Source organism: Heptranchias perlo, chromosome 25, assembly GCF_035084215.1.
Source record: "Heptranchias perlo isolate sHepPer1 chromosome 25, sHepPer1.hap1, whole genome shotgun sequence".
NCBI classification, from domain to species: Eukaryota; Metazoa; Chordata; class Chondrichthyes; order Hexanchiformes; family Hexanchidae; genus Heptranchias; species Heptranchias perlo.
In genome coordinates, this window is record NC_090349.1 from 45,109,638 (window position 1) to 45,132,729 (window position 23,092).

Here is a 23,092-nt window from a genome sequence, read left to right on the forward strand (position 1 = left end):
GAAGCCCCTTGTGATTCAGTTGCACTCTGTGAAGGAGCCTGCAGGGAGGCATGGGTGCAGTCAATGTCACCCCTGTGCTCTATCCTGCAGCCTCCAAATATCCATGAATGGGTTTGCTCCACCAAACAAGACATCAGTCATCTGCTTAATACAGGCATGAACTGCAGATTGACTGATGTTGCTGATATCCTCTGTGTGGCAGCCTGGAAGGAGTTGGAGGCAAAGAAGCTCAGGGCTGCAGTGACCTTGAGCGTAACGGCAATGTTGTGCTAGCTGCAATAGTCGGCTGCAGGTCTTCTTGCAGGAGGTGGTGCATTTCTTCACTGCCTCCTTAGAGAACTGAAGCCTTTTCATGCATTCCCCTCAGAGGCCTGCAGGTATGTTATTCTATGCCTACAAACTCTATAGGGAGGGTATGGATTCCTCCTAGTACGTCTAATTCCATTTTATCTCCTGTCAGCTGCAGCTCTGTTTGTTCCTTGCTCTTCCTCTTCCTCCTCTTCCTCTCAGAGTGGGATTCGTCGAAGGATCCCCCCCCCCGCAACAAGAAACAACTGCAATGTCAGAGGCCCCTGAACAGTTCAGAACCAGCAACTATAAGCATTTTCAAATCGTTTAAGGTAAAAATAAACCCCCACACACAAGTTAGTGCAAGAAAAATATTCTCCGAATGCTTTACCTGAAGACCCCTTCAAATAATGTTTGAAATGACTGGCCCGGGGTTGGCAAACGGGAGCAGGAAGTGGCAAGAGTCGGGCATCGGGATCCGAAAATAGCGTTGGATTCATAATGGCATCACTTGACCCCAATTTTAATGTATTCAGGATGCTGCCACCATCCCCCCCTCAGATGGGAGCTCTGGTCCCCCAGGATTAAAGTGCACCCCGATTCCCTTTTGAAAGTTATTATTGAATCTGCTTCCACCGCCCTTTCAGGCAGCGCATTCCAGATCAGAACAACTCGCTGCGTAAAAACAATTCTCCTCATCTCCCCCCCTGGTTCTTTTGCCAGTTACTTTAAATCTGTGTCCTCTGGTTACCGACCCTCCTGCCACTGGAAACAGTTTCTCCTTATTTACTCTATCAAAGCCCCTCATACTTTTGAATACCTCTATTAAATCTCCCCTTAACTTTCTCTGCTCTAAAGTGAACAATCTCAGTTTCTCTAATCTCTTCCCATAGCTGAAGTCCCTCATCCCTGGTACCATTCTAGTAAATCTCCTCTGCACCCTCTCTCCAAGGCCTTCAAGTCCTTCCTAAAGTCTGGTGCCCAGCATTGGCCATAATACTCCAGTTGGGGCCTACCCTTTGATTTATAAAGGTTTAGCATAACTTCCTTGCTTTTGTACTCTATGACTCTGTTTGTAAAGCCCAGGAGGTCCCGTCTGCTTTTTTAACGACCTTCTCAGCTTGCCCTGCCATCTTCAAATCGTCAATACAATAGCGGTGTGACCCACCTCTTGGAGGTGACCTCACAGGGATTGAGGAAGGCCCTCGGCCGCTGATTCCTGCTGTCACTTTGACACGCCCACCTTACTTTTTTTTTAAATCATGGCTGAACCTAACTTTAAAACTTGCTTAAAATGAACCCTGGTGGCAACAGAAGACTTCCTTTGAATTTCTACCGTGTGGGCCCTTAATTGTTGCAAAGGAGTTGATTGAAGACTGCTAATAGAAAGAACTTGCATTTATATAGCGCCTTTCACAACCACAGGACGTCCCAAAGCGCTTTACAGCCAATGAAGTACTTTTTGAAGTGTAGTCACTGTTGTGATGTAGGGAAACCTGCTGCTAACTTTGTGTGAGTGTTTGAAGCCACCTCTCTCTCCTTCCACTCTGATAGGCAAAGACATAAGTCCATGGAAATTGGCACTAGATTAACATTCAGCTCACGGCTCCCTCAACGTCTAATCATTTTAGTTGGTTCCACACAAACTAGCCAGCTAAGTTCATGATTTAATAAGATCAGATCATTTCACTGCCGCTAATTTTTTTTTCAAATGAAAGCAAATTGAGCTTTTCTTAGTTTCGTTTGACAGCCCAGTGAACTAAAACCTGAAGCCTAATTATTACCCTCCTTTTAATCCTTTCTCTGTCTTTTTCGTGTGTTTGGTGACCAAAACTAAAAAGATTTATGTTTATACAGCGCCTTTCATGGCCTCAGGATGTCCCAAAGTGTTTTACAGCCAATGAAATACTTTTGAAGTGTAGTCACTGTTGTAATGTAGGAAACACAGCAGCCAATTTGTGCACAGCAAGATCCCACAAACAGTAATGTGACAAATAACCAGTACATCTGTTCAGTGGTTTTGGATGAGGGAGAACTCCCCTGCTCTTCTTCAAGTCGCACCTTGGGATCTTTTACATCCAACTGAGAGGGCAGACGGGGTCTTGGTCTAACGCCTCAAATTTTCACCCAGGGGGTCTTCATGACGATGACAGATCTCCTTACAGACATCCCACATCGTTGAATCATGCTCACCGACCTACTCACTTGTGATGTCAAAGCAGTTAAGATGGCTGGAATGAAGGACAAATCCAATCCGGCCAATTACCGCCCCATCAGTCCACTCTCAATCATCAGCAAAGTGATGGAAGGTGTCGTCGACAGTGCTATCAAGCAGCACCTACTCACCAATAACCTGCTCACCGATGCTCAGTTTGGGTTCCACCAGGACCACTCGGCTCCAGACCTCATTACAGCCTTGGTCCAAACATGGACAAAAGAGCTGAATTCCAGAGGTGAGGTGAGAGTGACTGCCCTTGACATCAAGGCAGCATTTGACCGAGTTTGGCACCAAGGAGCCCTAGCAAAATTGAAGTCAATGGGAATCAGGGTGAATACTCTCCAGTGGCTGGATTCATACCTAGCACAAAGGAAGATGGTAATAGTTGTTGGCGGCCAATCATCTCAGCCCCAGAACATCACTGCAGGAGTTCCTCAGGGCACATTCATTCCCTTCACCACAGTGGCTGCAGTGTGTACTAGCTACAGGATGCACTGCAGCAACTCGCCAAGGCTTCTTCGACAGCACCTCCCAAACCCGCGACCTCTACCACCTAGAAGGACAAGGGCAGCAGGCACATGGGAACAACACCATCTGCACATTTCCTTCCAAGTCACACACCATCCCGACTTGGAAATATATCGGCCGTTCCTTCATTGTCGTTGGGTCAAAATCCTGGAACTCCCTTCCTAACAGCACTGTGGGAGAACCTTCACCACACGGACTGCAGCGGTTCAAGAAGGCGGCTCACCACCACCTTCTCAAGGGCAATTAGGGATGGGCAATAAATGCCGGCCTCGCCAGCGACGCCCACAACCCATGAACGAATAAAAAAAAAGCCTTTCATGAGAGAGTTTATGCTTGAGTTTATTGAGGAGGAAATTGAAAGGGGAATGTGCCCTGTACAATTTGGTTCATCCTGCCACTCATGCACCCCACAACTCTCACTAACTTATCACCTACAGGTGCCAGCCGTGGGTGGCACTCTTGCCTCTGAGTCAGTAGATTGGGGAGGGGGGGTTCATGTCCCACTTCAGAGACTTGAGCCCGTAATCTACGCAGACATGAGTCTTTTGCAGTGTCCATGACTGTCTTTATATCAAAGCCAAAGAAAGCTTCAGCTATTTCTAGGCTTCTGAAAGGTGCATGAGCAAACATGAGAAAATACTGGAAACACTCATCAGGTCAGGCAGCATCGGTGGAGAGAGAGGAACAGGGGAGTTCATATTTCACATGTGGACATTTTAACAAAACCATTCTGATGAACCTGAAACATTAACTCCTCTGTTTCTCTCTCTCCACGGATGCTGCCTGACCTGTTGAGTGTTTCCATCAATCCCTCTTTTTGTTCCTGATTTCCAATGTCTGCAGTTTTCATTTACCCACAGAATCGTGGAATGATACAGCACAGAAGGCGGCCATTCGGCCCATCATGCCTGTGCCGGCTCTTTGAAAGAGCTGTCCCATTAGTCCCACTCCCTCTGCTCTTTCCCCATAGCCCTACAAATTTTTCCCCTTCAAGTATTTATCCAATTCCCTTTTGAAAGTTATTATTGAATCTGCTTCCACCGCCCTTTCAGGCAGCGCATTCCAGATCAGAACAACTCGCTGCGTAAAAATTTTTTTTCCCTCATGTAGCCTCTGGCTCTTTTGCCAATTACCTTAAATCTGTGCCCTCTGGTTACCGACCCTCCTGCCACTGGAAAGTTTCTCCTGATTTACTCTATCAAAACTCCTGCCTGGTGAAACTCCCCCTCATGCTCAGTGTAGTCAGCATCATTCGGAGGGCTGGTTCCTGAACTTGGCACTTCCTTCAGTTGTCTTATTTCGAAGCAAATGGAACTGTCTCACTCTGTGGATAGGATCTGAGGGAATCATCGAGGCAATGAAGACCGAGCCCAGCGTTGATTCTGAACGAGGCTGATTTAAGAGGACTTTAGTCAGCATATGCTATGACCTCCCTTCGACTGTAATCTGTTAGATTTGATATACATTGACCTGAGGGTAAGCTGCCAGAAGTTACTCAGTGGATTGCTCAGATTGAGTTAATGCGCTGGCTGATGTAGGTATCATTTCGAACTGCTCAATCACTGACCAACTCTCTAAGCCGATTTTACTTGTCAAACATTTAGATTGGAAATGCACTGCTTCCTGTAAACCTTCGCATTCAGGGCAGAAAGGTTATTTTGACTAAAACCCGACTTATGGCATAATTACAATCTAGGAACATAGAAACATATCATCAGGAGCACCCCTTCAACCATGTTCTGCCATCCTGGAAGCAGATTCAATAGTAACTTTCAAAAGGGAATTGGATAAATACTTGAAGGGGAGGAAATTTGCAGGGCTATGGGGAAAGAGCAGGGGGAGTGGGACTAATTTGTTAGGTCTTTCAAAGAGCCAGCACAGGCACGATGGGCTGAATGGCCTCCTTCTGTGCTGTAAAAGTCTATGATTCTAATCAGATCATGGCCGACCAGCACCTAAACTCCGTATCCCTTGGCACCCTCACCCAACAAAAATCCATCCATCACAGACTTTAAAGTTCCAATTACCCCCCCAGCATCCACCGCCTTTTGGGGGGAGAGAGTTCCAGATTTCCACTCCCCTTTGTGTGAAAAAGTGTTTCCTGATTTCACTCCTGAACAGCCTGGCTTTAATTTTAAGATTAATGCCCCCCCCCCCCCGTTCTTGATTCCCCCACCAGAGGAAATAGTTTCTCCGTGTCTACGAATCCTTCTAACATTTTAAACACCTTGGGCAGACCACTGCTCAATCTTCTAAACTCAATAATTTTCAGTTATTTAATGGCGGGCATAATGCACAGCTGGGAAAGGATTAACTCTCTCCTGCTTTACACTTGAGAGTGCACAGTCCCAGTGATAAGAAGCATCGGTGTCCAATGAAATTCTTTGTTAGACCGAGCAAGTCTGAGCACTGAGGTCAGGGTAAAACAAAATTAAATCCAGATAGTGGAGCTGGTAAAAGATAGGAAAAGGCTCTCCCTTTAAGTTAACTGGTGTAGCTAAAAGTGTCAGCCTTGGTTCAGTCAGTAGCATCTGTTTGTGGGTTCAAGTCCCACTCCAGAGGCTTGAGCACATAATCCAGGCCGACACTCCCAGTGCAGTACTGAGGGAGTGCAGCACTGTCGGAGGTTCAGTACTGAGGGAGTGCAGCACTGTCGGAGGGTCAGTACTGAGGGAGTGCAGCACTGTCGGAGGTTCAGTACTGAGGGAGTGCAGCACTGTCGGAGGGTCAGTACTGAGGGAGTGCAGCACTGTCGGAGGGTCAGTACTGAGGGAGCGCCGCACTGTCGGAGGGTCAGTGCTGAGGGAGCTCTGCACTGTCGGAGGGTCAGTACTGAGGGAGTGCAGCACTGTCGGAGGGTCAGTACTGAGGGAGTGCAGCACTGTCGGAGGGTCAGTACTGAGGGAGCGCCGCACTGTCGGAGGGTCAGTACTGAGGGAGTGCAGCACTGTCGGAGGTTCAGTACTGAGGGAGTGCAGCACTGTCGGAGGGTCAGTACTGAGGGAGTGCAGCACTGTCGGAGGGTCAGTACTGAGGGAGCGCCGCACTGTCGGAGGGTCAGTGCTGAGGGAGCTCTGCACTGTCGGAGGGTCAGTACTGAGGGAGTGCAGCACTGTCGGAGGGTCAGTACTGAGGGAGCGCCGCACTGTCGGAGGGTCAGTACTGAGGGAGTGCAGCACTGTCGGAGGGTCAGTGCTGAGGGAGCTCTGCACTGTCGGAGGGTCAGTGCTGAGGGAGCTCTGCACTGTCGGAGGGTCAGTACTGAGGGAGTGCAGCACTGTCGGAGGGTCAGTACTGAGGGAGTGCAGCACTGTCGGAGGGTCAGTACTGAGGGAGTGCAGCACTGTCGGAGGGTCAGTACTGAGGGAGTGCAGTACTGTCGGAGGGTCAGTGCTGAGGGAGCTCTGCACTGTCGGAGGGTCAGTACTGAGGGAGTGCAGCACTGTCGGAGGGTCAGTACTGAGGGAGTGCAGCACTGTCGGAGGGTCAGTGCTGAGGGAGCTCTGCACTGTCGGAGGGGCAGTACTGAGGGAGCACTGCACTGTCGGAGGGGCAGTGCTGAGGGAATGCAGCACTGTCGGAGGGTCAGTGCTGAGGGAGTGCCGCACTGTCGGAGGGGCAGTACTGAGGGAGCTCTGCACTGTCGGAGGGGCAGTACTGAGGGAGTTCTGCACTGTCGGAGGGTCAGTGCTGAGGGAGTGCTGTGCAGTCGGAGGGGCAGTACTGAGGAGTGCTGTGCAGTCGGAGGGTCAGTACTGAGGGAGTGCTTCACAGTCGGTTGAGACATTAAACCAAAGCCCTGTCCATCTGTTCAGGTGGATGTAAAAGCACTATTCGAAGAATGGCAGATGTGTTCTGGCCATCATTTATCCCTCAACCAATACCATTAAAACAGATTGGGGTAGAACTTAGTCTGGTCCTCCGGTAAGACCCGGGGAGGGGGATTGGAGCAGGGTATGGAGGAGGGGCAGGGGGAGGGGGAGGGGGAGGGGAGCACTCCCTCTCCTCTGGACACACAGGAGCATTTTTTTAAAAATTGAAGCTTTTCACAACTGACCGTTTGTTGGGGGTTGCTGAAGATCCCTGAGCCGAACAGACACCGACGGCCTAACCTATCCATCGGAGACAAATTACTAAAAGGGGCACTCAACAGGTGTTGGGCCCCTCCACTACATATTCAGGAGGCCTAATGCCTCCTTTAGGCTTTCACCCAGAACTCCTACAAAACAGGCCACATGAATTTAGCAGTGGGAGCAACACCTGTGCAGACCGGCCTGCTTTGCGGCCGTTTTACACCAGAAAAATGGGCACAAATGCATACCAATTTCTATCCCATTATCTGGTTATTTATCTCATTGCTGTTTGTGGGACCTTGCTAAGAACATAAGAAATAGGAGCAGGAGTAGGCCATTCGGCCCCTCGAGCCTGCCCCGCCATTCAATCAGATCATGGCTGATCTTCGACCTCAACTCCACTTTCCCGCCCGATCCCCATATCCCTCGATTCCCCTCGAGTCCAAAAATCCATCCATCTCAGCCTTGAATATACTCAACAACTGAGCATCCGCAGCCCTCTGGGGTAGAGAATTCCAAAGACCCTCTGAGTGAAGAAATTCCTCCTCATCTCGGTCCTAAATCACCCACCCTTTATCCTGAGACTATGACCCATAGTTCTAGACTCTCCAGCCAGGGGAAACAACCTCAGCATCTACCCTGTCAAGCCCTCTAAGAATTTTATACGTTTCAGTGAGATCACCTCTCATTCTTCCAAACTCCAGGGAATCTAGGCCCATTCTACTCAATCTCTCAATCTTTGCTGTGCGCAAGTTGGCTGCCGCACTTGGCTACAAAACTTTTCAAAAGTAATTCGTTGGCTGTGAAGTTATCTGGGATATATTGAGGACGTGAAAGGTACTACATAAATGCAAGTTCTTTTCTTTCCCTTATCCAGTAATATGGTCCGATTCTGTGAGACTGTGGACCTCAGTAATATTAATTGGGCCATGGGCTCCTAGAAATTGTTTGACTGCCTTGGGGTGTCGGAGAAATCTTCAAGTGTAATTCCATGAAATTAGTCACAGGTTTTTGCTGTTTTGAGCCACAGGAGTCTGCATTAGCAGTGGTTGAGGAAGGGGGTGGAGCACCAGGTTGAATCGTCCGCTGGGCAAGGAGAGCCAGAAGGTGTCTGGGTTGGGGTTCAAATCCTACACCTTCTGACTCAGAGGCAGAAATGCTACCGCTGAACCAAAGGCTCACTCCCAAGTTCTTGCCCTCTTATACAGGTGAATGTTAAAGCTCCTATGGCATTATGTGAAGAGGAGCAGTGAGTTCTCCTGGTGTCCTGGAGAGCATTCCTTGTTGGTGTTTGTTGAGAGAGTAGGGCTAACCCACATACTATGACAACTCCCCACTCGTCTTCAAAGAGGGCGTTGAGATCTTTAACATCCACCTGATCAAGAAGGCAATGACTCGTCTAAAAGACGGCACCTCTGACAGTGCAGCACTCCCTCCGTACTGCCCCTCCGACAGTGCAGCGCTCCCTCAGTACTGCCCCTCTGACAGTGCAGAGCTCCCTCAGTACTGCCCCTCCGACAGTGCAGAGCTCCCTCAGTACTGACCCTCCGACAGTGCAGCGCTCCCTCAGTACTGACTCTCCGACAGTGCAGCGCTCCCTCAGTACTGACCCTCCGACAGTGCAGCGCTCCCTCAGTACTGACCCTCCGACAGTGCAGCGCTCCCTCAGTACTGACCCTCCGACAGTGCAGCGCTCCCTCAGTACTGACTCTCCAACAGTGCAGCGCTCCCTCAGTACTGACCCTCCGACAGTGCAGCGCTCCCTCAGTACTGACCCTCCGACAGTGCAGCGCTCCCTCAGTACTGCCCCTCCAACAGTGCAGCGCTCCCTCAGTACTGACCCTCCGACAGTGCAGCGCTCCCTCAGTACTGACCCTCCGACAGTGCAGCGCTCCCTCAGTACTGACCCTCCGACAGTGCAGCGCTCCCTCAGTACTGACCCTCCAACAGTGCAGCGCTCCCTCAGTACTGCACTGAAGTGTTAGTCTAGATTTTGTGCTCAACTCCTGGAGTGGGACTTGAACCCACAAACGTCTGACTCAGAGGCAAGAGTGCGACCCACAGAGCCACCGCTGCTACTGCATTGTAATCCAGTGCCTCTCTGTACTATAATCCAGTGCCTCTCTGTACTATAATCCAGTGAAATCATAGAATCATAGAAAGCTTACAACATGGAAGGAGGCCATTCGGCCCATTCTATGCATTAGCAATCCAGCTAGTCCCATTCCCCCGTCCTATCCCCGGACCCCTGCAAGTTTTTTCCAGTTTCCTTTTGAAGGCCATGATTGAATCTGCCTCCACCACCCCCTCGGGCAGTGCATTCCAGATCCTAACCACTCGCTGTGTAAAAAAGATTTTCCTCATGTCACCTTTGGTTCTTTTGCCAATCATCTTAAATCTATATCCTCTAGTTCTTGACCCTTCCACCAATGGGAACAGTTTCTCTCTATCTACTCTGTCTAGACCCTTCATGATTTTGAATACCTCGATCAAATCTCATCGCAACCGTCTCTGTTCCAAGGAGAACAATCCCAGCTTCTCCAATCTATCCATGTAACTAAAGTTGTTCTTCTCTGTACTATAATGCAGTGAAATGTGCCCCTCTGTGCTACAATCCAGTGCCCCTCTGTGCTACAATCCAGTGCCCCTCTGTGCTACAATCCAGTGCCCCTCTGTGCTACAATCCAGTGCCCCTCTGTGCTATAATGCATTGATGAGATTGTGCGAAAGTCGGCTTGAAATGTTTACATGAAAGTTCTTAAATCTGTTATCAAAGTCATTGAGCATATTTTCATGGTCTCATTATTATTTATTAACTGGGATCTAATCACATAATTACCATTATAAAATTGTCCTATTGGGACTTTAAAGTGAAAGAAAGTTTTTCAGGATTAGGTCCCATCACAAAGCAGATATTGTTAATGAGTAGAATTGGTAATTACTTTTTGTATTAATAGACGTACAGCACCATTGATCAGTCTAGACCACACTCTCTGCTCTGAGCCAGTGAACGGGAGAGAGTGACTGGCCAGTGCAGCCGTCCAACCTCATATTTAGAGTATTGATACTGATGAACTTCCTTTGTACTAATGGTTGCTGATGACTGTTTGGGACTCTCCATTTACACAATCCTCTGCTTTCTACCAATTCCCCAGAGCATTTTTCAACTGCTTTGAATTAGCTCTAATGTGCATCATCAGTTGTGTCAACCAAATAGTGTATGGAAATCAAATTAAGCCTTCAGCTGAAGATGATGCTTGAGGTCTCTGCAGTTAACATTGTAACGAAAACACTTCCATTGCAGTTTGCTGTTTCCACTGGGAAAGATTTTGGCCCAGAATTTTCTGTCAAAATAACGGTGTGGTTAATGACGCTTACCGATATTTATGCGCAAATTGCACAGAGACTTCAGGCGAGGAGCAGACGCGCAGTTAAACACAGAAACCCAAAAGTTGCTGTTCGTGATGTGCTGCTCTGCCGTTAGTTTCGCAAAAATAGCATTTTGCCGTCTGCCTCATCAATGAAACGCAGTGAATGCCGTGAGGTTGCTGTATTTGCACGGTATATACGAATTAAACTCGCCGCAGAAAGTTAAGTCTAGTCACTTCAGTCTGAGCACCCTTTTAATGACGTGATGCATGTTAATTACTACCAGTCAACCTCTCTGGCCCTGAAAATTAACTGTTACAAGTGTGGAGTCTCATTCCTTCAGGTATTAATTGTTGTTGGAGATTTTTAAAAATTCTCTCTCAGTTAATCCAATCTTTCGTTCTCATTCTTTCTCTTTCTGTACCTGATTTGACATTGAATTCACCCACTCTAATTTACATTCCTTCTCAGTCCTTGCGCTGGTTATTTCACAATTCTTCAATCTGATTGGTTAAGGAGATACCCAGTTGCTTGCCCTGTTCACTCAGGTCCCAGATGCCCTGTAGAGGGCGTTTCCATCTCCCACTCACAGCAACTCGCAGCAACGGAAATGGTTGTTGTTTGAATGCCACAGTTACAAAACACGGAACAGAAGCCGACACATTCGGTTGGCTCCGAAATGGGCTTCCCCCCGTCTCCCGCCGTGGACAGCTCCCCCCGTAAAGAGCTCCCGCCGTAGAGAGCTCCCCTCGTCACTCGCCGTAGAGAGCTCCCCTCGTCACTCGCCGTAGAGAGCTCCCCTCGTCACTCGCCGTAGAGAGCTCGCCCCGTCTCCCGCCGTAGAGAGCTCCCCTCGTCACTCGCCGTAGAGAGCTCGCCCCGTCTCCCGCCGTAGAGCTCCCCTCGTCACTCGCCGTAGAGAGCTCCCCTCGTCACTCGCCGTAGAGAGCTCCCCTCGTCACTCGCCGTAGAGAGCTCCCCTCGTCACTCGCCGTAGAGAGCTCCCCTCGTCACTCGCCGTAGAGAGCTCCCCCCGTCTCCCGCCGTAGAGAGCTCCCCTCGTCACTCGCCGTAGAGAGCTCCCCCCGTCTCCCGCCGTAGAGAGCTCCCCTCGTCACTCGCCGTAGAGAGCTCCCCTCGTCTCCCGCCGTAGAGAGCTCCCCTCGTCACTCGCCGTAGAGAGCTCCCCTCGTCACTCACCGTAGAGAGCTCCCCTCGTCACTCGCCGTAGAGAGCTCCCCTCGTCACTCGCCGTAGAGAGCTCCCCCCGTTGCCCGCCGTAGAGAGCTCCCCTCGTCACTCGCCGTAGAGAGCTCCCCTCGTCACTCGCCGTAGAGAGCTCCCCCCGTCACTCGCCGTAGAGAGCTCCCCTCGTCACTCGCCGTAGAGAGCTCCCCTCGTCACCCGCTGGAGATACAGCAGGGACCGGGAGAACCTCTGTGGAATTTCAGGGCCAGGTTACACTGGCAGTGAACAGAATCACGTGCCAGGATGCACATCGGGAATCTGGACTGGGAGGTCAGAAATTCCTGCAGGTTTGCTGATCTCCTCCCCCGATTTCCCGATATCCACTCCCGGTGTGTGAAACTCCATCCTGGGAGCTCAGTTTCATTAAATCTACCCTTCATTGTATCAACTCTTGCCTCTGACTCTGAAGGTCATGGGTTCAAGTCCTACTCCAGAAACTTGAGCACATAATCCGGGCTGACACTGCCAGTGCAGTACTGAGGGAGTGCTGCACTGTCGGAGGTGCCGTCTTTCGGATGAGACATTAACCGAGGCCCCGTCTGCCCTCTCAGGTGGACATAAGAACGTAAGGAATAGGAGCAGGAGTAGGCCATCCGCCCCCTCGAGCCTGCTCCGCCATTCAACAAGATCATGGCTGATCTTCTACCTCAACTCCACTTTACCGCCCGATGTAAAAGATCCTACGGCACTATTTCGAAGAAGAGCAGGGCAGTTCTCCCCAATGTGCTGACCAACAAAAATACATTAACTGGTCATTTAGCCGATCGCCGCTTAAGAATATTGCTGTGTGCAAATTGGCTGCTGCATTTCCCTACGTAACAACAGTGACTACACTTCAAAATTAATTAATTGGCTGTAATGAGTTTTGGGACATCGAGGTCGTAGAATGATAGAGTGGTTACATTCGGCCCATCGAGCTCGTGGTGAAAAGTGCAATATAAAGGCAAGTTCTTTCTTCTTAATTGCATAAACTGATTTAGCATCCAGATAGCTGACCGGGTTTGAACTCTATTCCACCTGATTATGATTATTGACTATGATTCTCCTCAACAGGCACTGCAGCTTCTCATTAGCACTTTAGCCAGCTTCATTCAGATGGAAGCCTCAAAGTCTCCTCTTTTCGATTGACCCAGCTGCACCTTTCATGCGATTTCTGTCTTTCCTCCGACATTTATGCGTTTCAGGTTCTGATGGAGGGTCATAGGTCTGAAACGTTAACTCCATCATCCTGATCAGATGCTGCCTGACCTTCTGAGTGTTTCCAGCATTTTCTGTTTTTATTTTATGCTTGCTTTCTGTGTTGGAAGATTGAGTAACCTTGGTGCAAACTCTCCCTGTCTACCTCTCTCGCTCTCTCTCACACACAGGACTTCGATGTGAAAACATTAACCAATGTGCTAAAAATAGTGCAGAGGGATTTCAAAGTCAAAAGGGTTGAATTGGCCGCAGCAATTGAAATGTCCAGAGTTTGAGACAGGAAGGGGTTAATAACTGCATCCAGTGACATTCGCTCCAGTCATACGGTCAGGCTGATGAACTCAGCCCAAAAAATTCTTTCAGCACCATTCACCACTTAAACTAAAATGTTTAAAACCCCATAAAAATAGGCAGAAGTAGCAAAACGACAGTGAAGATATTTTAAACTTGGGATTTTCAAAAGAAGTCCTTTGAATAATAATTTTGAAAGGAATTCCCCTTTAAATGCCAAATGCATTTTTAGAAGAAAATTACATTATATTTGGATCAATGCTTTAACCAGTGCAACTAAACAGCACACAGAAGCTTTCTTCCAGTGAGTGTGTAACTTTTATTTATTGATTGCTGGACAAGCTTTCAATGTTATATGTGCCCATTCATCACATGAATGCAAGGCATTAAGTTTTCTGCAATAAAGCTGATGTACGTAACATTCAGTAGAGATTGGAGCAATGTGTGGTTTTCTGCTACTACTCCAATTATCTTTCGTGAATCTTAAAATGTTTCATTGCCTTCCTTCGCCAAATCCCCAAAATGCAAAATTTATCTACAAGCCTTAAACACCAACTGTCACCATCACTGCATCAAATGGTTGTGAGTCAGGCAGTCATCCCTGTTATCAAACAAAGGGGAAAAACACCACCATTTGATGTGGGCATCGAGTGTTCAATTCCCAGCACTAACATCCCTCGCTCCAATGGGTGCAGAATGGAACTCAAGAGAGCAGCTTTAGTTGGTGTGCAGGCGCAGGCAGGTAAATCAAGTAGTGACAGTTCCGTGCCTATATAAATGCCCTGAAATCACAGTCTCACTGCATAGTTGTTCAGTGCACAGATGGCAACAAACTAGAGGACTGAGAACTCAGAGGAAAGAAAAAACTTGTATTACGACAGTGCTTTTTACAACCTCAGGACGTCCCAAAGCGCTTCACAGACAATGAAGTACAGTCACTGCTGTAATGTAGGAAACACAGCAGCCAATTTGCGCACAGCAAGATCCCACAAACAGCAATGTGATAAATAACCAGATCATTTGTTTTTAGGTGTTGGTTGAGGGATTAGTATTGATCAGGACACCAGGGAGAACTCCCCCTGCTCTTCTTTGAATAGTGGCCGTGGGATCTTTTACATCCACCAGAGCGGGCGGATGGGCCGTGGTTTAACGTCGTATCTGAAAGACGGCACCTCCAATAGTGCAGCACTCCCTCAGTACTGCACCGGGAGTGTTAGCCTGGATTATGGGCCCAGTCCCTGGAGTGGGGCCTGTGAACCCATGACCTTCTGACTCAGAGGCGAGAGTGCTACCGCCGAGACACGGCTAACATTCCCGACAAACGTTATCTTACTAAAAGAGCTCGGCAGTGTCTGAATCCAGACGGTCTGGGGGTAAATACAGTTCAACATGACAATACAAAGCGCTGCGTAAAAATAGGAGGTGTTCCCTGGATTAGGTAGAAATTGCCAAGTTATATCCTATTTGACCCTGAGCTGAGTATCCGACACCATATCCGCTCCATCACCAAGACCGCCTACTTCCACCTCCCGTCTCAATCCCCGCCTCAGCTCATCTGCTGCTGAAACCCTCACCCATGCTTTTGTTACCTCGAGACTTCAGCTCCTCCAAAATCCATCCATCACCCGCTGTGCTCGCCGACCTACTTCGGCTCCTGGTCCCCAGACGCCTCGGTTTTAAAATTCTCCTCCTCACGTTCAAATCCCTCCATGGCCTCGCCCCCTCTCCCTATCTCTGTAACCTCCTCCAGCCCTACAACCCTCCGAGATCTTTGAGTTCTTGCAATTCTGGCCTCTTGTCCATCCCCGATTTCCATCGCCCCACCATTGGCGGCCGTGCCTTCAGCCGTCTAGACCCGAAGCTCTGGAATTCCCTCCCTGAACCTCTCCACCTCTCAGGCGCTCCTTAAAATAAGCTTTGACAAGCTTTTGGTCACCTGTCGTAATATCTCCTAATGTGGGTCGGTGTCAAATTTTATCTGATAACGGTCCTGTGAAGCACCTTGGGACATTTTACTACGATGAAGGCGCTATATAAATGCAAATTGTTTGTTTGTTTGTTTGTTTGTTTGTTTGTTGTTGTTGTTGTTGTGGCTCACCTTAAACCGAGGCGGACATTAAAGACCCCATTGCACTATTTGAAGAAGAACATGTTGGTATTTTGACCAGAATTCTTGCTGCAATCATCAAAAATAGTTTAACTTGCTATTCATTCCACTGCTGTCTATGGGACCTTGCTGTGTGCAAAATAGATGTCAGGTTTGCTTGAATAGCAACGTTGATTGCACTTCCAGAAGTAATTCATTATATATGATGTGCTGAATTTAGCCTTCTTTCCTAAACCAAGTCAGCTGTACAAACATATCATGCGATTTTAGGACACAGAGCCAAGAAGAAAGCGTGTACCTTTCTAACTTTGACATTGCGGTATCATCTCTGGAGAGTTCTCTTTAATTTAATCCTTGTGCCTGTGTCGATTTGGCTTCAGTCACCTAGGCATCCTCCACAATCTGGTCCTTATAAAGTTATCAATCGGGAGTTGCCCCAGTCTCCCAATTCCAACTTCCTTCCAACTTTCCAGTATCTTAATTAAGAGATTTCTGGCTCCATCCTCCATCTCCACGAGTAAATCGTATGTACTCGGGGTTATTCCACCCACCCCCCACCTTAATACGAGAGATCCTCGCCTGATTTCTCTTTAGATGAAAATTATCTTTTGCCCATCTGGTGCATTGAAAATATAAGAGCCTTTGAAATGTGGTTCTGGCTTCTTGCCCACATGGACATATTTGACAATTTGCCCTGTTCTCAGAGCCTTGGGCTGGAAACACTCATCTCTTTCCTGGCCTTTTTTCTTGTGACTTCATTTGCTAATCTGAATTTTTTTTTGCGATAAACAGATCTATTGCTCTAATTCTGATCCAGATCCAGATCTAAACAGATTTAAAATACCTTCATCGGTTTTTAGTTAGAGATGATCAAGAACTTTGTTTGGGTGATTGGAAATATCTTGGGAGCAATCCAAACTGAGACTGCTTCAATATTTTATTCATCTGTTTAGTAGACTTGAGCCAAATTGAATGGCATTTTGGGTTATACTGGATGCAGAAATGTGCCTCAGAGTTAGATCCACAGAAATATTTCCAAAGCACATGAAAAATGTTTACAAATCATATTTGTGTCCTGCCTGTTGGTGGAAGTGATGATGTGGAGATGCCAGTGATGGACTGGGGCGTTTGCGGTACCCGTCAAGGAATCCCACACTTCACCTGACGAAGGAGAAAGCCTCCGAAAGCTTGTGATTTTCAAATAAAACTGTTGGACTATAACCTGGTGTTGTAAGATTCCTTACATTTGTCAACCCCAGTCCATCACTGGCATCTCCACATCATAAAAGAGGAGAGAGGGGTGGAGAGGGCGGAGAGGTTTAGGAAAGGAAGGAGACTCCGTTTCCCCAAAGAATCCCCCATGAATCTTGTGGGATGCTGGAACTTGACCTCAGGAAACTCTCTTAGAATAACACTGCTCTCTTTGTGGAGGTGAAGGTCACTACAGCACTTACCTTTTATGCTTCCGGGTCTCTGAAACTCATGATCTCTGGATTATTCGTCCAGTGACATAACCACAGCACTGTTGTACCCTCTCCAATTGTGTAATTGCTGACACTTCCCCTTTAAACTACTACAGACCTTTACATCTGTAGTAGCTTCCTAGTTTCAGCTGCCTAGGCTCTAAACTGGAAAGTGGGATTTGGCTGGGTGGCTCATTTTCGGCCGACGCGGACACGATGGGCCGAATGTCCTCCTTCTGTGCTGTAAATTTTCTGTGATTCTTCTATTCTAGTGAAACTCTGGAGGTAGGTTTTAAGGAGGGTCTTAAAGGAGGGGAGAGGATTAGGGAGGGAATTCCAGAGCTTAGGGTCTAGGCAGCTGAAGACACGGCCACCAATGGCGGAGCGATAGAAATCGGGGATGCGCAATAGGCCAGAATTGGAGAAGCGCAGAGATCTCGGCGGGTTGTAGGGCTGGAGGAGGTTACGTGTAAGTTAACGAATTCCTGATCATAGAATCATAGAATGATACCGCACAGAAGGAGGCCATTCAGCCCATCAAGCCTGTGCCGGCTTTTTGAAAGAGCTATCCAATTAGTCCCATTCCCCTGCTCTTTCCCCATAGCCCTGCAGTTTTTCCCCTTCGAATATTTATCCAATTCCCTTTTGAAAGTTACAATTGAATCTGCTTCCACCGCCCTCTCAGGCAGTGAAATCCAGATCAGAACAACTCGCTGCGTAAAAAAACATTCTCCTCATCTCCCCCCTGGTTCTTTTGCCAATTACATTAAATCTGTGTCCTCTGGTTACCGACCCTTCTGCCACTGGAAACAGTTTCTCCTTATTTACTCTATCAAAACCCATCGTGTCGTAGAATATGGAAATTTTCAACAACTGTACATATTAAGTGTGACATGTACAGATGGTCTGGGAAGCAGAAAATTAAAATGTGGTCTCCCCTGGTTTGCAACTTCATTATAACATTCGTAAAATATTGAGTTTTAATTAAATACAATTTGAACTGATTCTAATGCATGATGTGAACTTTTCAAGAAGGTGTAATATCTTTATTGAAAAATCTTTGATGGGAAGCAATTTCTCCTGAATACAAGTCACACTCTAGACTAGAAATTACTTTTTTTGTCTTGTTGCTGGGCTAACTGAGCATGCCTAAGCTTATTCAGTGTCATTGAGCATGCCTGTTAACCTGTGATCATACTGCTTTCAGAACCACTAATGTTTTTAAATTATATACATGTCCGAGATTCCGAAACTCAATGTAAGGTGGTCAGATTTGTGGATGACACCAAACTGGGAGCGGAAGAGGCAGCTGACAAATTACAGAATGAGTTGGAGAGGTTTAGGAAGGGAATTCCAGAGCATGGGACCTAGACGGCTGAAGGCACGGCCGCCAATGGCAGGGTGAAGAGAGTGGGAGATGAACAAGAAGCCAGAGTTGGAGGAGCACGGGATTCTCAGAGGGCTGGGAGGGGTTTTATCCAGCAACGACGAAGGAACGGTGATTTATGACCAAATCAGGCAGTGGGAACTTGGAGGTGATGGTGTTCTCACAACATTGCTGCCCTTGTCCTTCACAAGGATGATACCAGAACTGAGAGGATATACTCATCAGGAAAGGCTGAGCAGGCTGGGGTTCTTTTCTCCAGAAAAGAGAAGTCTGAGAGGTGACCTGATAGAGGTCTTTAGATAATGAAAGGGTTTGATGGGGTAGACGTGGAGAAAATGTTTCCACTTGTGGGGGAGTCCAAAACTAGAGGTAATAAATATAAGATAGTCACTAATAAATCCAATAGGGAATTCAGGAAAAACTTCTTTACCCAGGGAGTGGTGAGAATGTGGAACTCACTCCCACAAGGAGTAGTTGAGGTGAATTGCGTAGATACATTTAAGGGGAAGCTGGATAAAAGCACAAGGGAGAAAGGAATAGAAGGATATGCTGATAGGGTGAGATGGAGTAGGGAGGGAGGAGGCTCATGTGGAGTATAAACACCAGCGTAGACCAGTGGGGCCGAATGGCCTGTTTCTGTGCTGTAGACTCGATGTAAGACTTCCTCTGGACCCATCTTTTGTTTCTTTACTTGTCCCATTCCCACCATCACTCCTGCCCTCCTTTCCCTGACTCTGTACTTTGTTTATAAACTGTTTAATCTCTAACATCTTCCAGTTCTGATGAAAGGTCATCGACCTGAAACGTTGGGTTCGATTTTCGCACCCCCGAGCGGGTGCGTTCATGGTGGGGGGGGGGGGGGCTGCAAAAATCAGGGATTCCCGGGGCAGGTCCGGAGCCCGGCTCCGACCCGCCCACTTCCGGGTTCCCCAGTGACGCGCTGACATGTGTGCGCAGTCCCCGCATGTGGGACTCCCGCCGGCAATTAAAGCCAGCCGGATGCCACTTAAGGTAATTATTTAGGTATTTGAGGTCATTTACAGAGCTGATTAATATGATATTTTAGGAGGGATGGGATTTTCCAAACAACTGAGATTGTTTCCCGTACTGGGGGAAACACTCCCAGTTCAAATGGACGTGTTGCAGCCATCAGCCTGTGGCAGCTGCAAAGGTCCATTTGACAGGTGGGGGGCTGGAGACCCTCACCCATTGCAGGAGGCCACTCTGTCACTTTGGACAAAGTTTGGCCTCCACCACCCTCCTCCTAACAATAAAATTCACCAACTTGCACACTTACCCCAGGGTCCAGACATATTTACCTACCTTGCGGACCCCCTCAGATGTACATCTTCCGGATGGGGGCCGCCGTAGCTGCAGTCATGACCTCCTCGGAGGGCGAACAGCATCACCAGCCTCACCGTCCACCTCTGATACGTGGAGCTCCACAACACAGTGCTGACACACATCCACCTGCACAGCAGGAGGGAGGGCAACCGCAGAGAGAGATGCGTCGCAGAGGGCACTACCCTCGCCACAGGGTCCACAGACCAAGGCTCAGCTTCCTGGACTTCTGGCTGAAGCGTTTGCAACCATCTTCAGCCAGAAGTGCCGAGTGGATGGTCCATCTCTGCCTCCTCCCGATATCCCCACCATCACAGAAGCCAGTCTTCGGCCAATTCGATTCACTCCACGTGATATCAAGAAACGGCTGAGTGCACTGGATACAGCAAAGGCTATGGGCCCCGACCACATCCCAGCTGTAGTGCTGAAGACTTGTGCTCCAGAACTAGCTGCGCCTCTAGCCAAGCTGTTCCAGTACAGCTACAACACTGGCATCCACCCGACAATGTGGAAAATTGCCCAGGTATGTCCTGTCCACAAAAAGCAGGACAAATCCAATCCGGCCAATTACCGCCCCATCAGTCTACTCTCAATCATCAGCAAAGTGATGGAAGGTGTCGTCGACAGTGCTATCAAGCGGCACTTACTCACCAATAACCTGCTCACCGATGCTCAGTTTGGGTTCCGCCAGGACCACTGGGCTCCAGACCTCATTACAGCCTTGGTCCAAACATGGACAAAAGAGCTGAATTCCAGAGGTGAGGTGAGAGTGACTGCCCTTGACATCAAGGCAGCATTTGACCGAGTGTGGCACCAAGGAGCCCGAGTAAAATTGAAGTCAATGGGAATCAGGGGGAAAACTCTCCAGTGGCTGGAGTCATACCGAGCACAAAGGAAGATGGTTGTGGTTGTTGGAGGCCAATCATCTCAGCCCCAGGGCATTGCTGCAGGAGTTCCTCAGGGCAGTGTCCTAGGCCCAACCATCTTCAGCTGCTTCATCAATGACCTTCCCTCCATCATAAGGTCAGAAATGGGGATGTTCGCTGATGACTGCACAGTGTTCAGTTCCATTCGCAACCCCTCAGATAATGAAGCAGTCCGAGCCCGCATGCAGCAAGACCTGGACAACATCCAGGCTTGGGCTGATAAGTGGCAAGTAACATTCGCGCCAGATAAGTGCCAGGCAATGACCATCTCCAACAAGAGAGAGTCTAACCACCTCCCCTTGACATTCAACGGCATTACCATCGCCGAATCCCCCACCATCAACATCCTGGGGGTCACCATTGACCAGAAACTTAACTGGACCAGCCATATAAATACTGTGGCTACGAGAGCAGGTCAGAGGCTGGGTATTCTGTGGCGAGTGACTCACCTCCTGACTCCCCAAAGCCTTTCCACCATCTACAAGGCACAAGTCAGGAGTGTGATGGAATACTCTCCACTTGCCTGGATGAGTGCAGCTCCAACAACACTCAAGAAGCTCGATACCATCCAAGATAAAGCAGCCCGCTTGATTGGCACCCCATCCACCACCTTAAACATTCACTCCCTTCACCACCGGCGCACTGTGGCTGCTGTGTGCACCATCCACAGGATGCACTGCAGCAACTCGCCAAGGCTTCTTCGACAGCACCTCCCAAACCCGTGACCTCTACCTCATAGAAGGACAAGGGCAGCAGGCGCATGGGAACAACACCACCTGCACGTTCCCCTCCAAGTCACACACCATCCCGACTTGGAAATATATCGCCGTTCCTTCATTGTCGCTGGGTCAAAATCCTGGAACTCCCTTCCTAACAACACTGTGGGAGAACCGTCACCACACGGACTGCAGCGGTTCAAGAAGGCGGCTCACCACCACCTTCTCGAGGGCAATTAGGGATGGGCAATAAATGCCGGCCTTGCCAGCGACGCCCACATCCCGTGAACGAATAAAAAAAAACCTCTCTGAGCAGCAGTGCACACGGAGGCTCAGAGTCACTCGAAATGTAGCCGTGGATATCTGCAGCCTCCTTCATGCCGAACTGCTCCCGGCTGGCCCGAGCACCATCTTCTTACCTGTCGCTGTCAAAGTCACCACTGCCCTTAACAACTTCTCCTCCGCATCCTTCCAGGGTGCCACCGGGGACATCACTGACGTCTCTCAGTCATCTGCACAAAAGAGCCCTGCAAATACACCTACACCACTCTGCAGTGACACAATGGGTGGCATCAGGTGTGGGTCTTCATTGTGATCCTCAGGAACGGGCATTATTGCACAAACCATTCAAGATTCGCAAAGACGTGGCAGTAGTGGTGACAATATAATATGTTATGTGAGTTGATCAGAAATTAAGTATAAGTAAAAACCATGACAAACCCTCAAACACCCTTGTGCATCCCCTTCGTGCTCACGACACGTTTGCCTTACGCTGCCTACTGCACATATGTGATGCATGCCCTGTGGCTGCAGCACAGGTAGTGGCAGGTTGAGTGAGGCTGACCGTGAAAGAGATGCACAAGAGGGCGAGTATGAGAGAGAGCCATGAGATTGTATGAGGATTGGGTTGAGTGGTAGTGGTGAGATGAGTACTGGCGAGGTGAGTAAGTGCAGGTAAGATGAGGATGAGGTTTGAGTGGGTGTGAGGAGTGATGTGATAGAGCAGTGTTGGCAGTGCAGAAGGAGATGTGGGGTGGGGGCGGTGATGTGGCAGACGGAGTGTAGGGGAAGGACTACGTGTACTCACTGTGGCTGACCTACTTAGGTCATTGAAGCGCCTCCTGCACTGTATGCAGGTGGGCGATATGTTGGTGGTGCAGGTGACCTCCTCTGCCACCTCGAGCCAGGCCTTCCTGGTGGCAGAGGCAGGCCGCTTCCTCCCGCCCGCCGGGGGGGAAGATCTCTGTCCTCCCCCTCCTCCTCACCCCAACCAATAATACCTGGAGTGAAGCATCATTAAACCTGGGAGCAGCCTTCCCCCTGGGCTGCTCCATGCTGTAATTTTGCCTATTTTCTGCAGCGTCAGACAGTGTAGGACTGCCCCTTTAAATAGGGCTCCTCCAGCTGACAGCCTATGCTGCGGGAGCGCAGTCCGCCCACTGCGCAGCTTTCCAGCCCGAAACCCGAAAGCACAGGCAAGTGGCTCCAATTAGCGATTGCGTGTGGAGCACCCCGATTTCACTGGGTGCATTACCCACGCACCCAGTCGACCCCCTGCTGCCAACCCACCGCCCGCCTAATATCGGGCCCCTTAACTCTGTTTCCCTCTCCACAGATGCTGCCTGCTGTTTTCCAGCATTTTCTGTTTTTATTTCAAGAACACGTTTGTGTGACTTCCCCAATCTGATAATGATGGCCTGAGACCCACTGTTCCTATTCACAACAGGGTATAAATCTCACTTCGGCAGGAAGGCAAAATGGGCAACAGTGAATTGGCATTCCCCGCTTGATTTCCCTAAATTCACCGCACCCCGGTAATTGCAGTAAACCCCCTTGTAAAAAAACTGTCTGATCCGTAATAAAAACAGAAAGTTCTGGAAAAACACTGCCAGTCAGTCAGCATCTGAGAGAGAAAAAGACAGGTTTCAGCTGAGATCTAT